Source organism: Carcharhinus amblyrhynchos, chromosome 3 (assembly GCF_965287045.1).
Source record: "Carcharhinus amblyrhynchos chromosome 3, sCarAmb.v2.hapA, whole genome shotgun sequence".
NCBI lineage: Eukaryota > Metazoa > Chordata > Chondrichthyes > Carcharhiniformes > Carcharhinidae > Carcharhinus > Carcharhinus amblyrhynchos.
Genome location: NC_137326.1, coordinates 75,949,136 through 75,955,211, shown reverse-complemented (window position 1 = coordinate 75,955,211; position 6,076 = coordinate 75,949,136).

Genomic DNA, 6,076 nt, shown 5'->3' with positions numbered 1-6,076 from the left:
CGCCCACCCCCTGCGCGCTAGACGTGCTGACATCATTTGCACCTACCGACGTCATTACATCACCGCTTTTCCGTAGCGAATGGGGTCTGATCCCAGAGTGATCTTCGTGTGACAGACTGATGCTAGTGTGACCTATGAGTGATCCCGTGTGACCTCAGAATGATCCAATGTGATGCCTGAGTGATGTAACCCCAGAGTGTACCCGCCCCTCTACCGCAGCTACGTTCGCGGCCGGGTGTCCCTGGAGAGGGAGCCCGCGGTGTCCACGGGCGCTGTCGAGGCCTTCCGTGCCCGTTGGGCACCGCAGGGGCTGAGGTGCCTTACAGACCCCGATAATCACATTTTGATTTGACGTGTCTTAAGTTTCCTTTGTACTTTTTGTTTCTGTTCGGGCCGTTCCCCCCTCCTTTTGGGGAGCTGCCCCCTTTTTCTTTGTCAGAACGTAATTTAAGTTAGTTTACTTAGTTTGACCGACCCAAAAGACCACCCCAGAGTGATCCTAGCGTGATCCCTGAGTCTTCCTAGCATGATCCCTGAGTGACCCAGTATGACCTCAGTGATCCCAGTGTGATCCTAAAGTGAGTAAAGAGTCTGACAACACCAGGTTTCAGTCCAACCGATTTATTTGATAGTAAATTCACTAGCTTTCAGGTTAGCCCTTTCGTCAGGTGAATGGAGAGTTTTGGCCTCAGACAGAGCATATAAAGCACAGACAGTTTACAGATTACTGATTAGAATGCAAATCTTTACACCTAACCTGCTGGTCAAGTCTTAAAGTGGCCGACAATGTGAGTGGAAGGAGCACTGATCACAGGTTAAAGAGACGTGTATTGTCTCCAGACAGTACAGTGAATGAGGTTTTGCAAACCCAGTCAAGTCACGAGGGTTACAGATAGTGCGACATGAACCCAAGGTCCCTGTTGAGACCGTCCTCGTTTGCAGAACTTGGCTATCAGTCTCTGCTCAGCGACTCTGCGCTGTCGTGTGTCGTGAAGGCCGCCTTGGAGAATGCTTACCTGAAGGTCAGAGGTTGAATGCCCGTGACCACTGAAGTGTTCGCCAACAGGAAGGGGGCAGTCTTGCCTGGTGATTGTCGAGCGATGTTCATTCATCCGTTGTCGTATCGTCTGCATGGTTTCCCCAATGTACCATGCTTCGGGATATCCTTTCCTGCAACGTATCAGGTAGACAATGTTGGCTGAGTTGCAAAAGTATTTACCGTGTACCTGGTGGATGATATTCTCATGTGTGATGATGGCATCCATGTCGATGATCCGGCATGTCTTGCAGAGGTTGCTGTGGCAGGGTTGTGTGGTATTGTGGTCACTGTTCTCCTGAAGGCTGGGTAGTTTGCTGCGAACAATGGTCTGTTTGAGGTTGCATGGTTGTCTGAAGGCAAGAAGGGGGGGTGTGGGGATGGCCCTGGCGAGATGTTCGTCTTCATCAATGATATGTTGAAGACTCCGGAGAAGATGTCGTAGCTTCTCCACTCCGGGGAAGTACTGGACGACGAAGGGTACTCTGTCCACTGTGTCCTGTGTTTGTCTTCTGAGGAGATCGGTGCGGTTTTTCGCTGTGGCGCATTGGAACTGTCGATCTATGAGTCGAGCGCCATATCCTGTTCTTATGAGGGCATCTTTCAGCGTCTGGAGGTGTCTGTCACGATCCTCCTCCTCTGAGCAAATCCTGTGTATACAGAGGGCTTGTCCATAGGGGATGGCTTCTTTAACGTGTTTAGGTTGGAAGCTGGAGAAGTGGAGCATTGAGAGATTGTGGGCTTGCGGTACAGTGAGGTGCTGAGGTGACCATCCTTGATGCATGTGTCCAAGAATGCAACTGCTTCTGGGGAATAGTCCATGCTGAGTCTGATGGTGGGGTGGAATTTGTTGATATCGTCATATAGTTACCTCAGCACCTCACTGTACCGCAAGCCCACAGACAATCTCTCAATGCTCCACTTCTCCAGCTTCCATCCTAAACATGTTAAAGAAGCCATCGCCTATGGACAAGCCCTCCATATACACAGGATTTGCTCAGATGAGGAGGATCGTGACAGACACCTCCAGACGCTGAAAGATGCCCTCATAAGAACAGGATATGGCACTCGACTCATAGATCGACAGTTCCGATGCGCCACAGCGAAAAACCGCACCGATCTGCTCAGAAGACAAACACAGGACACAGTGGACAGAGTACCCTTCGTTGTCCAGTACTTCCCCGGAGCGGAGAAGCTACGACATCTTCTCCGGAGTCTTCAACATATCATTGATGAAGACGAACATCTTGCCAGGGCCATCCCCACACCCCCCCCTTCTTGCCTTCAGACAACCACGCAACCTCAAACAGACCATTGTTCATAAGAACATAAGAAATAGGAGCAGGAGTAGGCCATCTAGCCCTTTGAGCCTGCCCCGCCATTCAATAAGATCATGGCTGATCTGTCGTGGCTCAGTTCCACATACCCGCCCTCTCCCCATAAGCCTTAATCCCCTCTCTTATCAAAAACCCATCAACCCGCGTCTTAAAAATATTTAGCGAGGTAGCCTCCACCACTTCAACGGGCAGAGAATTCCAGAGATTCACCACCCTTTGAGTGAAGAAGTTCCTCCTCAACTCCGTTCTAAACCGCCCCCCCCTTTATCTTGAGGCTGTGCCCCCTACAGCAAACTACCCAGCCTTCAGGAGAACAGTGACCACAATACCACACAACCCTGCCACAGCAACCTCTGCAAGACATGCCGGATCATTGACATGGATGCCATCATCACACGTGAGAATACCATCCACCAGGTACACAGTAAATACTTTTGCAACTCAGCCAACATTGTCTACCTGATACGTTGCAGGAAAGGATGTCCCGAAACATGGTACATTGGGGAGACCATGCAGACGCTACGACAACGGATGAATGAACATCGCTTGACAATCACCAGGCAAGACAGCTCCCTTCCTGTTGGTGACTACTTCAGTGGTCATGGGCATTCAGCCTCTGACCTTCGGGTAAGCATTCTCCAAGGCGGCCTTCACGACACACGACAGTGCAGAGTCGCTGAGCAGAGACTGATAGCCAAGTTCCGCACACATGAGGACGGTCTCAACAGGGATCTTGGGTTCATGTCACACTATCTGTAACCCCCGTGACTTGCCTGGGTTTGCAAAACCTCACTGTACTGTCTGAAGACAACACACATCTCTTTAACCTGTGATCAGTGCTCCTTCCACACACATTGTTAGCCACTTTAAGACTTGAACAGCAGGTTAGGTGTAAAGATTTGCATTCTAATCAGTAATCTGTAAACTGTCTGTGCTTTATATGCTCTGTCTGAGGCCAGAACTCTCCACTCACCTGACGAAGGGGCTAACCCGAAAGCTAGTGAATTTACTATCAAATAAATCGGTTGGACTGAAACCTGGTGTTGTCAGACTCTTCACTGTGTTTACCCCAGTCCAAAGCTGGCATATCCACATCATCCTAAAGTGACCCAGAGTGATCTCAGTGCAACCCTGAGTGATACAGTGTGACCCCAGTGTGAACTCACTGCAGCCTTTTGGCTAAGATCTAGTGTAGTATTGACATGCTGTACTTGGATGAAGTCATTTAGTTACATTTTAGCTTCACTGAAGTAATTTTTAAAAGTGGCATCTTGGCCTTTTGGCTGAGATACAAATGAAATCAAATCTTAGAGGAGGTTAAATGCCTGCTCCAATCGGCTTGGATCATGTAGATCAAGCCCAAAACAGGAGGTGAGAGCCCTGTCTTGTCAGCTTGGATCGGGAATGTCTCAACTTGTTGAGACTCTGAATTGGACTTGATTTAACTGAATTGGATTTAAAAAAGTAATCTCGCTGTGACCCTAAAGTGATCTGAGTATGATCCCCAAAGTGACCCAATGTGACCCCAGAGTGATCCAGTGTGACACCCATGGTGATCTTGTGTGATTCCTGATCCAGTATGTCTGCAGAGTGATACAATGTGACTCCAGTGAGACTCAGGGCCATATTTTACCATTTTGATTCCAAGTGCTGGGAGGACTTGAAAGTGGGAGTGTTTCAGATCCAACTTTTAGACCCATTCTTGGGTGCCCCCATACACATTCTGCCTGAAAAGAAATCAGCAATTCTGAATTGCACTGCACAAGCCTGTGGGTGGGGCTTATCACACCCAAAATCTGGCACCTCCAATCGGCACCTTCAACTACGCATGCACAGTTAAAAAAAAGAAAAATACTCCCCTGCCATATCGCTTCCAGACCTAATTATGCCTCCCCTCGGCCCCTACTGACATTGCCCCATCCCTAACATAACTGTCCTCCTTATCCCCCCACCCCCCTGCTACCTAGACCGATCACAGCTCTCTGCCATCCTTCCCTCCCACCATTCGCACGCAGAGTGGCAATTGACCCCCCCCAACCAATCTCATGCAGAATGGCAGCAGACATCCCCTGCCCCCCAACACAGAGCCATCTGACCCACCTCCCTTCTCACCCCATCAGAGAGCCACCTGCCTCCCTCCCTCCTCACCCCATTAGAGAGCCATTTGACCTGCCTCCCTCCCCCCCACCAGAGAGCCATCTGACCCACCTCTCTCCCCCCATCAGAGGGCCATCTGACCCACTTTCCCCCTCACCCCATCAGAGAGCCACCTGACCTCCCTTCCTCCCTCCCACCAGAGAGCCATCTGCCCCACCTCTCTCCTCCCTGCCTCAACGTCCACCAGAGAATGGAATGTGTTCAAGGAAATTTGCAAGTCTCAAAAAAAAGGTGAGTTGTTATTGGAAGCCTGTGTCCAGTGGTGTACTGCAGGGATCAGAGCTGGGTTGCTTGCTGATTGTAGTCTACATTAATGACCTTGATGTGAATGTGGGGAGGGTGGGTGGGATTGATGAGTAAGCTTGCAGATGACATAAAATTTGGTGGTATGGTGAACAGTTAGGAGAAAAGTCTTATCTTACAGAGATAGTCTGTACAGATGAGCAGAACAGTGGCAAATGAAACTTAACCCTGAAAAGTGTGAGATGATGCATTTCGGGAGGACAAAGCAAGGGAATATACAATGAACAGAAAGATACTAGGACGTACAGCGAAACCTTGGGGTATATGCCCAAAGATCCCCGAAGGTAACTGAACAGGTAAATAAGGCATGCTTGCCTTTATTAGCCTAGATATAGAATATAAAAGCAGGGACGTTATGATGGAGCTGTATAAAATACTAGTTAGCCTTCAGCTAGTGCACGGTGTGCAGTTCTGGTCACCTCTCTATAGGAAGAATGTGATTGCACTCCAAATGGTGCAACGGAGATTCACCAGGATATTCCCTGGGCTGAAGCATTTCAGCTGATTAGGCTGTGGTTGTTTTGATTAAAACAGAGAAAGCTGAGGGAGAACTTGATTGAAGTTTACAAAAGTTTGTGTTGATAGGAAGAAATGTTTCCCCTTAGTAGAGGGGTCAGTGGCTAGGGAGCACAAATTTAAGGTTAGGGGCATGAGATGTAGAGGGGATTTGAGAAAACACCTTTTCACATGGAGGGTGGTGAGATCTGGAATTCACTGCCTGAAATGGTGGTAGCGACAAGAACACTGACTCTCTGAAAAATTTCATCCTATGGATGTAACCTGATACAACAAAGTTCTTCCAAGGAAAGTTGACATCTTATACAAACTAACAGTAGCATTCTACAACACATTAAGTATTAGTTTGCTAATGTCATTGCCAATCATTTCTAACATGAAAATATAATGTTAACAAAAATCATACTAACAAAAATTAGTACTCCCAAATACTAGTTTAGGACTACACTTTGTCCCACGGTCCCAGGAATTGGACCGTTATAAAGGCTACCCAATCTAACAATAATTCACTTAAAGGTGAAAGCTGTTAATCTAATCAGAAATTTACTTGGATTGCAAAACACATCTGTGGTCGGGATGAAACCAGTTGTTCTACCACACCTGTCCTACACTAGATATAGAATATAAAAGCAGGGACGTTATGATGGAGCTGTATAAAATACTAGTTAGCCTTCAGCTAGTGTACGGTGTGCAGTTCTGGTCACCTCTCTATAGGAAGAATGTGATT